At 35.8% G+C, this 10,813-nt stretch overlaps 1 protein-coding gene across 4 annotated transcripts in view; it reads right to left on the minus strand.

The window, feature by feature from the left end:
- SCAPER (S-phase cyclin A associated protein in the ER) overlaps positions 1–10,813 on the minus strand; it is a 490,627-nt gene that overhangs the window by 474,405 nt on the left and 5,409 nt on the right. For all 4 annotated transcript variants that reach the window (XM_034668001.1, XM_034667999.1, XM_034668000.1 and 1 more), the window contains exon 3: positions 2,939–3,136. The gene's annotated coding sequence lies outside the window, so the exon portion shown is untranslated. The remainder of the gene's footprint in view (positions 1–2,938; positions 3,137–10,813) is intronic.

A 10,813-nucleotide genomic window follows, 5' to 3' on the forward strand; every position in this document is an offset into this window, starting at 1 on the left:
ATGGTGATTTCTGCACAGGTAGCATATGTGGGTCTCTAGGCAGTGTTCAGGTTCACCCTGGCTCCCTCTGCCCCAGCAGTATCTGCCCCAGCTCCACCACTGTTTTGCATCATCTCATCTAATCAAGTGTCCCCATAGAAAGGCCCTATGACTCCAACACCTTCACCAATGTCCACACTCCTTCCTTCACATAAAACACAAGACTCACTCGGGGTCCACTTTACCTAATCACTGAGAACTCACATCCCATCTCCTTCCAAAGCATACTACTCATGAGCTACTCCAGCAAGCCTATTGTGTTATGAAATCTCTAAAGCAAATGTATATACCAGCTTCTATATCCAATATTCCAGACCCACACATCCAGTTCCCCCAGGTTAAAATGGGAAACAAGGAAAAGAAAGTACAATCTGTACCCATCATGCTTTCCCCCAAACTCACTGGACACATTCCAAAGGCATCAAAATCAGTCAGCACAGCGAAGATTCAGCCAGAGAAGAAGCCAGTCTCTCATTCTTGTAGCCACACTCACAAATTTTATAAGAAATTCAAACCCCACCTCAAACTTTTGTGAGAACAAGTTGAGAGGATTCCAAAAGGCCTCACCCATCCTCTAGCCCATCTCTTTATAAAGAAGAAAGGGAAATGCAGCGGTGATGGTTAGAGTACAGTTTTGCTGGAAAGTCAATTTGTAGTAATTCATGCAGTGAAGTGGCATCTGAAACTAAAAAAACAAAAACAAAAAAAACCTAGAAATTTAGCCTCTTTGATTATAGAGTGGGGCTCTGGTCAGCAATCCTGGCTGAAATAAAAAAGACACTTTACACATCATGCTATACTTAGCGTGTGAATTACATAATACAGATGTTATTAACTGCAATTTACACGAGACAAAGAACTGAATTGTGATGATGTTACAAGGCTAAAACACGAAAACCATAAATAGGGATAAATCTTGTCTGTACATCCATAAAACAAGGGTTGAATCTACCTGCACAGTGAGGAAAACCCTCTGGGTTATGGATCTCACAAATATACTAATCAAATGAGATAAGGGATGAAAGTGCTTTTATAGTAAGAACAGAGCAGGTCAAAAACAAAAATAGAATTCTAGTTATTATAAACCCAGCATATGCTTAGACCAAATGTTAAACTGTATCTTTTTACATCACCACCTGTAAGTCCTGGGTGGGGAGAGAAGCACAGTTAGGTATGAAAATACTTTAAGCAGCAGCGAGCGGCAGTGCCTGGCTAACTCAGTCGGAAGAGCATGCAACTCTTGATCTTGGTGGTGTGAGTTTGAGCCCCATGTTGGGTGTAGAGATAACTTAAAAATAAAAATCTTTTAAAAAAACAAAATAAAATAGTAACTTTTAAGCTCTCATTTTATTTCTCAGCATAGCCTTTGAGCATCTTGGAACAGTACAAAAAATAAAGAACACATCTCTACTATTCTTCCTTTGTCAAAATGTTCTCCATTTTTATAATCTACAACTTGCACACACACACAAAATCTATTATTACTTATATTTCACATAGCTTTGGTAGATGGATGAGAGAGCCAGAAATTCAGACAGGTACAAGGGTCTCTGCTCATCACAGAAACATGATTGCAACTGCTCAAACTCACTTCTGTAAAGAAGTACACATTTTACAAACAAATTTTATTTCTTTAATCAACCTTTTGTTATTTGTAATTACAAAAATCAAAGAATCTCCTGATTTAACTAATCTCTACGGCGAACTTAGAAATTATCTAGGCCCACATGCTCATTTCATAGAAGAAACTATAATCTAAAATTAAGGTCAATAGTGTTTTCTACCGCAACATGCTGATTCGTTAAACTCCAAGGTTATGATTTTGTTTAAACATATTTTCTTAAAACCTAAGAAGTTTCACATGCTGATAGTAACAATATTAATTATGACAACCAAACCAGAAATTTGGAGGATTTCAATTACTGTTCATTCTGAAACCTGATCTGATGAATCAGGCTGTTCTAAAACCTATTTGGCTGTCTCCAATTTTAGAGGAAACAAAGCTGCTGCTTCAACATATAACTTTTCTTTGACCCTTCATATATTTCATAGGTTAAATAATGAATGCCAGGGTTTTCAATCCTGTTCACTATAGAAACACAAGCTAACTGTGTAATATTTCTATGAAGATGCGTTTTTGTCAAAATAATTTTGTTGAGTATAAAGTAATATAGTATATAGTTTCTATTTTCTAAAAGACCAGGCTTTTTAGTGAATTTTCAGAGACAGATTGCACTATGTGTCTAACATCCTATTACAAACACAAGGCTATCCAAAATTAGAAAATACACCTTACAATGACATTCCAATCCCACCCAGGATTGTTTATGGTTAGCCATCAATCTCACTTTTCCCTGACCAGAGTGAATTAGAAGAGTGATAAGTATCTCAGCAGAAAGGGAGCAACGTCCAATTAAAGACATTAAACATGAAACCAAAGAATGTGAAAATCTCACTAGTGCCACCTACAGTACCGGACAATGTGGATAAGTTTAAATAATTCTGTGTCATGGTTGTGTGTGTGTGCACATATCCATTTTTTGATTTCCTGCCCAGGACTATGTAACAAATCTTGCTTTCTACCAAATCTTGCTCAGAATATTACATAATTAGATAAAGCAAAAACTAAGAGTACTCGAAAAGTAAAAACCAAAAAACCTTGAAGCACTCATAGAAGCAGGGTAGAACAGTGGTTCCAAGGAGTGGGGAAAACAGATGTTTGTCAAAGGGTACAAACTTACAGTTACAAGATCAGTAAGTTGTGGGGATCTAATGTACAGCATGGTGACTACAATTAATAATACAGTATTGCATACTGAGTTAAATGATACGGTCAAGTGTAATAAAAATTGGAGAATTTGGCTTTAAACGAATTACAAAGTCTCAAAGCAAACCTTACCTTACATTCTACCACACTCTGATCTGATTCACAAGTTTCATATATTTCATCTACTGCTCGGCGAAGATTGTCAAAAAGAAATGCCCAGTATCTAGCTCTTAGATCAATTTTCCGAGGATGCCTTGTTTTAGTGGGACTTTTATCAAAGTGTTTATCTCCAGTTGTAGATGATGTTAGTTTACAGTCCACTGCAGTGTTCTGGCGAAATAAAACAAAACATTAAAAAATATTTCTTAAAAGCCTCCAGGGATTGGACATTTGTATAAAGCACATTTTTCAAAATAAATACTTAAAAACGAGACATTCTTTATTTATCTTATATCACACTGAATTTATCAGAACAAAGCTTCTCATCTTAAAAGCAGCAGGTTTTTAAGGTCATTTTTTATTTCAGACATGTCTTACTGAAGATTAGCATGGCTTCAACAGTGAACAGACCCTTAGTCAAAAAGGAGCACTAAAGGACCCATTCTTTCCTCAGCTGCACAGGCAAACTTTGAAAATAAAGATTACATTCTATAGTTTTACATACTGTACCACAAAATCATTCCACCAAAAAGCATGTAGTTTACATAAAGACTAAAATACAAAATGCAAACCTGAAGCCTCTCACTAGAAGTACAGAAGAGTTGCTAATCTCTCTGTGGCTACTTAAACTGAAAAATAAATAAATACTAAACCTCTACTACAGTTAGAGCAACAAACAATCCCAGGTTTCTTTGGGTTGTTTTGTATGGGTGTCTATCATTCCTGTTTGCTTGTTTTTCTTTTTCATAGAAGAGCGCCAGAGTAGAGAGTCTCTAAAATAGAGGCTAATACCCTCCTGTTTTGTTTTAGGCTTTGGCCTTCAATATAAGTGATTCCTAAACTTCATAAATCTTTCATAGCCAATCACTGATTTATATAAAATCTCTACCACCAAAAAGGAAGCAGACAAAAAACATGTATGTACACAGATACCATACACGCTTGAGAGGCTGAGATGGACCTACTGGTCCTCCCTCCACAGCCCCCATTTAGACTAGGGTTGCCAGATTTTACAAATGAAAATTTGCAAATATTTTATGGGATAGCCCTGGTCCAGGCCCAAATTCTTAATACTCAAGCAACAAAATTTAAAGTAATGTCAACAGCCCATAAAACCTTTGCCTCAATTGCTCTCCGAGTTCTTTCCAACCCTAGTGTAAATAATTTTATTATTATGGCAAATATCCCCTCCTTGGATTAAACCAAATTCAAAATCCCATTCGACTAGCATCTATCCTGAAGTAAAGCTTAATTCTGTCCATTCTCCTGATAACTGTGACAACAACAATTAACAATTTATACAGGAAAACAGATAATAACTCAACTTCACATAATCTTCTAACCTCTTTCACACAATCTTTAAAGTATGTATTATTAGCTCCACTTTACAGTTTAGAAAACAGGCTCAGAGACTAATAACTCATTTATCAAAGATAATACAGCCATAGGAGACCATCTTCCCATTACAGCTCTACAATAACGCTTCTGGCTTACCATTATACTGCCTCAGGCCTGTCCTGCCAGCGCTTTGCCAGATATTCCAGACTCCCTCATTTCTCTTCCTATACACCCCCCAAAGTTAAAATTAACTTGAGAAGTTTCCCAAATTATATCTCCTTCACGGAGTTTTTCTACATCAATCAGCAAAGGGCTAGTAACTTCCTGTGAATTTAGACTCTAATCTTATGGAATTCTCAAAAGTACTTTCAGTCATTTTCACCCACGTATGTATTTACCTTATCATGCATCAAATATTTTACCATCCTTTCTTACAATGTAAAATAGGCACTACTGCTTCCAGGTTAAAATGTTTCTATTCTTTGTGATTGCTCTTTGTGAAGCTTTTACAAAGAAAGATGCCAGTAAGACAAAAACTACAGTTACATAATTCCATCTGAAAAGCAATGTGCTACACAAATTTGATATTTAACTTTGCCAAAACGGTAATACTTCATACTTGCGTGCTTATTTATATTTTATGAAGGAATTTTGAATACATTATCTCATTTAATCATTACAGCAAACTGTAAAGACGGACAAATATTATTCCCATTTGCAGATGATAAAACTGAGGCTCAGAAAGAATTTCTTAGCAAGTCAAAAGGTTGAGTGATGGAACTGGGACCAGAACCTGGTCTTTCAACTTCTGCTCCCATGTTGATAAAGCATTTCACATAGTACCACCAAGCACACAATTAGTACCCAAATAATGTTAGGTATGATTATATTGGGAAAGATAAAGAGGAGAAGAAATGTGCTCATAGGAAAAAATGTGAATAAACTAAAGGCAAAATTGCCAAATTTGTGGAAGAGTAGAACAGGCAAATCAAATTGTAGAGGTTAAGTCAGTATAGAGTTCCAAAGTATAGGGCTCTTACCTACCACTGATAAAAATCAGAGCAGTGATAATAGCAATTGCAGCAGCAACTAAACATTCACGGCACACTTGCCAGGTGCCAGGCACTGTGCTAAATGTTTTCCATACAGTTATACTTCATTTAATCTCTGAAACAATTTTATATCATAGGTAACATTATTATCCCCATTTTACAGAAGAGAAAACTGAGGTTTAGCTAAATTAAATAATGAACCCAAGGTCTCAAACTAAGTGATAAAGACATATTAAAAATCTGGTAAACTATCCCATTACTACAGCTTACTACTACTTCCAAGATACTCTAGAAGACAAAGCAATCTAATTTGTGGGAAAAGTCAGACACAACTGAATTCCGTGACGTTATATTGTTTTAATCAATGACTTTTGAGAGAAAGAGAAAAAGTAAAGGGAAAGAGAGGGCAAGAGGAAGGAAGAAATTTAGATTTCTGACTCATCTCTGTCAGAAAGGCTCATTGACTCCCCTGAGAATCTAACAATGCTTATGGACCTATTTGCAGAAAAATGCACGGGCACATAACATTGAACATATATTTTCTTGATGTACCAACATTGACATATCATAATCATCCAAAGCTCAGAGTTTACCTTGCAGTTTACTCTTGGTGTTGTTCATTTTATGAGTTTGGACAAATGTATAATGACATGTATCCATCGTTATAGCATCATACATAGTATTGTCATTGTACTAAGAATCTTCTGTACTCTGCCTATTCTCCCCTCCCTACCCTTATCCCAGAACCTCTGGCAACCACTGACTTTTTTACTATCTCCATCCATAGTTTTGCCTTTCCAGAATGCCATATAGTTGGAAATATAGTATGTAGCCTTTAGCTGCTTGGCTTTTTTCACTTAGTATAATGCAATTAAGGTTCCTCCATGTCCTTTTTATAGCTTGATAACTCATTTATTTTTAGCACTGAATAACAACCCATTGTCTGGATGTACTACAGTTTATGTATCCATTCACCTACTGAAGGACATCTTGGTTGCTTCCAAGTTTTGACAATTGTGAATAAAGCTGCTATAAAGATCCATGTGCAGGTTTTTGTGAGGATGTAAGTTTTCAACTCCTTTGTGTAAATACCAAGGAGCATGACTGCTGGATTACATGGTAAGAGTTTTATAAAACTCTATCAACTGGCAATTTATAAACTGCCAAATTGTCTTTCAAAGTGGCTGTACCATTGTGCATTCTCACCAGCAATGAATGAGAGTTCCCGTGGCTTCACATCCCGTGGCCTTCACATTTGGTGCTGTCAGTATTCCCAATTTTGGACATTCTAATGCATATTTAGTAATATCTCATTGTTGCTTTAATTTGCATTTCTCTGATGCCGTATGATATGGAGCATCTTTTCATATGCTTATTTGCCATCTGTATATCCTCTCTGATGAGGTGTCTGTTAAGGACTTTGGCCTGTTTTTTAATCAGGTTGCTTGTTTTCTTATTGTTGAGGTTTTTTAGCATTATTTTAATTCTAGTACAGTTAACATACCGTGTTGAATCACTAGTACACCTAAAGCTAATATAACACTATATCTTATTGTTGAATTTTAAGAGTTCTTTGTATATTTTGGATAATAGTGCCTTATCAGGTATGTCTTTTGCAAATATTTTCTCCCAGTCTGTGGTCTGTCTTCTCATTCTTTTGACATTGTCTTTTGCAGAGCACAATTTTTAATTTTAATGAAATCTAGCACACCAATGATTTCTTCCATGGATCACAACTTTGGTATTTTATCTAAAAAGTCATCACCATACCCAAGGTCATGTAACTTTTCTGTGTGATCATCAGAAATGTCACCGTTTTTGCATTTCACATTTAGGTCTATGATCCATTTTTGAGTTTAATTTTGTGAAAGGTGTAAGGTATCTGTCTAAATTCATTTTTTTTTAATATGGATGTCCAGTTGTTCCAGCACAATTTGTTGAAAAAATTACCTTCGCTCCATTCTATTGCCTTTGCTCCTCTGTCAAAGAGTAGTTGATTAGACCCACATAAATGTGGGTTTATTTCTAGGCTCTCTGTTCTCTTCCATCATCTATTTATCTATTGTTCTGTCAATACTACCTTCGCTCCATTCTATTGCCTTTGCTCCTCTGTCAAAGAGTAGTTGATTAGACCCACATAAATGTGGGTTTATTTCTAGGCTTTCTATTCTCTTCCATCATCTGTTTATCTATTGTTCTGTCAATACCACACTGCCTTCATTACTATAGCTTTACAGTAAGTCTGAAAATTGGCTAGCATCAGTCCTCCAACTTTGTTCCTCAATATTTCATTAGCTATTCTGGGTCTTTTGCCTCTCCATACAGTTTAGAATCGGTTTCTCAATATCTATACAATAACTTGTCAAAATTGTATTGAATCTACACATCAAGCTGGGAAGAAAGGACATCTTAACAATATTCAGTTTTCCTACATGAACATGGAATGCCTTTCCATTTATTTAGTTCTTTCATTTCTTTCATCAGAGTTTTATAGTTTTTCCTCATATAGATCTTTGCACATAGCTAGATTTATATCTAGGTATTTAATTTGAGGGAGTGGTAATGTAAATGGTACTGTGCTTTTAAGTTCCACTTGTTCATCACTGATATATAGGAAAGCCACTGACTTCTGTGTATTAATCTCGTACCCTGCAACCTGCTATAATAGGTTATTAGTTCCAGGAGTTTTTTTGTTGAGTCTTTCAGATTTCTTATGTAATCATATCATCCCCGGACAAAGACAGTTTTATCTCTTCCTTCCCAATCTGTATACCTTTTCTTTCCTTTTCTTGTCTTTGCATTAGCTACAGCTTCCATTACAATGTTGAAAAACAGTGGTGATTGGGGCATCCTTGCCTTGTAACTGATCTTAGGGGGAAAGCTTCTAGTTTCTCACCATTAAATACCACATTAGTTGTAGGGTTTTTTGTAGACTTTTTAAAATCAAGTTGAGGAAGTTTCCCTCTATTCCTAGTTTATTCAAAGTTTTTATTATAAATGGATGTTGAGTTTTGTCAAAGGCTTTCACTGCACCTATTTTTTTAAAGATTTTATTTATTTATTCCACAGAGATAGAGACAGCCAGCGAGAGAGGGAACACAAGCAGGGGGAGTGGGAGAGGAAGAAGCAGGCTCATAGCGGAGGAGCCTGATATGGGGCTAGATCCCATAACGTCGGGATCACGCCCTGAGCTGAAGGCAGACGCTTAACCGCTGTGCCACCCAGGCGCCCCTTCACTGCACCTATTGATGTGATAATGTGATTTTTCTTTTAGTCTGCTGATGGACTAAAGACCAAATATAAAAACAAAAATTTAAAACTATATAGAAGGATATTTTATGACCTTGAAATAGGAGAGGCTTTCCTAGATAAGACAAAAAACACAACTCATAAATAAGTTATATAAAATTAAATGTATATACTTGGTCATGGTGTATCATTCTTTTCAAATATTTTGGGATACAATTTGTTGATACTCCTCTATTTGGAAATCATGGCTGCTTCTAGTTGATAGCCTTAAATTTTTATCATACACACTTACATTCATATTTTCCTAACAAAAACTTCTTCCTAAATAAGAGGATTTTATCACTCTCCCTTCCAAACTCCCTACAATCTAGCCTTCATGTTAATATTGTCTAAAACTATAGTTCCATTTTTCTAAATCTAATTGTGTGAATTTTTTTTCAAACCATCAATAGGTAAATGAGATTTACAAAAACACTTTATAGATACCTATTTTAGTTTAAATTCAATTAGCCAACATATGGTATATCATTAGTTTTAGATGTAGTGTTCAATAATTCATCAGTTGCATATAACACCCAGTGCTCATCATATCACATGCTACAGATACCTTTTTAACAAGTTCCTTCCACCAGGTTACCTTTTCTTCTTGCTGAAGTTCATCTTTAGTAGTCCCTTCATTAAGCGTCAGTGGGTGCAAACACTTAGTTTTTGTCTAAAATAACTAAAAATAGCTTTATTTCATTCTTGCACTTAGCTGGGCATAGAATTATAAGTTAAAAGTAATTCTGTCAGGGCGCCCGGGTGGCTGAGTCAGTTAAACCTCTGCCTTCAGCTCAGGTCATGATCTCAGGGTCCTGGGATCAAGCCCTGCATTGGGCTCCCTGCTCAGTGCGGAGTCTGCTTCTCCCTCTCCCTCTGTGCTCTCTCTCTCTCTCTCTCAAATAAATAAAATTAAGAATTTTTTTTAAAAAGTAATTTTGTCTTCCAACTTCGAATATATTGCTTCATTGTCCTTTTGTTCATAACAAGGCTATTAATCTGTAATTCCTCTGTGGTTTTGTTTATTTCCTGGTATTTTTAAAGATTTTTTTCCTTAATCTTAACATTCTTCAGACTCTCTAGAATGTAGCTAGGTATATAAATCTATTTTTACTTGCCCTGCTCAGCTCCACAGTCATGCTCTGAAGCTCTTCAGAACTGAAGTGAGAAAATTTTTCAACATTATTTCTTCAAATATTAAATGCCCACTATTATTTACTCTCTACTTTTAAAAGTTCTAAAAGGCATATATAAGAATTTCTCAACCTTAAATATTCTCTTTCTTATTTTCCACCTCATTATATTAGCTCTCTGCAACATGGTTTAAATTCTCCTCAGTAATGCCTTCCAATTTACAAATTTTCTCTTTGTCCAATACATTTATTCCATTAATTATGGGTTTTTTAAATTTCATTACTTTCGCTTGTAAGATTTCTAATTGGTTCACTTTTATCTATAAATATTCAAAATTAATATCCATCGGTTTTATTTCAGAATTTCTCCTTCTTGTTTATAGTTATTCTTTCTTTTGAGGAACTTAAGCTCATTTATTTGAAAGTCTTCTTTAGGAAAATGCCTTTTTTTCATTACCTCAGGAATAAATTCTCTCACTCGTAGAATGTGTTATCTATATTTTATAATATTATTTTCCTCATGTACTTTGATATTTTATTTTGAATTTGAGTTTCTTATATTTTAGTTCTTCACTTTGCTCACATGTCCTACTGTTACGCCCTCACTCCTGTTGTTGCACTCACTACTGTGTTGCACTCACTACTGTCGCCCTCACTCCACATGTCCTACTGTTACGGTGACCATCATCTAGCCCACTATGGTCCCACTCCCGCAGATCTTTTATTGGGACTTAAAACTCTCACCCATCAAGAATAGTGATGAGCACTGGGTGTTATACATAACTAATGAATCATTGAACACTACATCAAAAATCAATGATGTAGGGGTGCCTGGGTGGCTCAGTGGGCTGAGCATCCAACTCCTGGTTTCGGCCCAGGTCGTGATCTCAGGGTTGTGAGATTGAGCCCCCATGTCTGGCTCTGTGCTCAGTGCTGGAGTCTGCTTCAGATTCTCTCTCCCTCTCCCTCTGCCTCTCCTGCTTGTGCACTCTCTCTCTCTCAAATAAATAAATCTTTAAAAAAAAAAAAAAAAACTT

This window comes from Ailuropoda melanoleuca, chromosome 9 (assembly GCF_002007445.2).
Source record: "Ailuropoda melanoleuca isolate Jingjing chromosome 9, ASM200744v2, whole genome shotgun sequence".
Classification (NCBI taxonomy): Eukaryota; Metazoa; Chordata; class Mammalia; order Carnivora; family Ursidae; genus Ailuropoda; species Ailuropoda melanoleuca.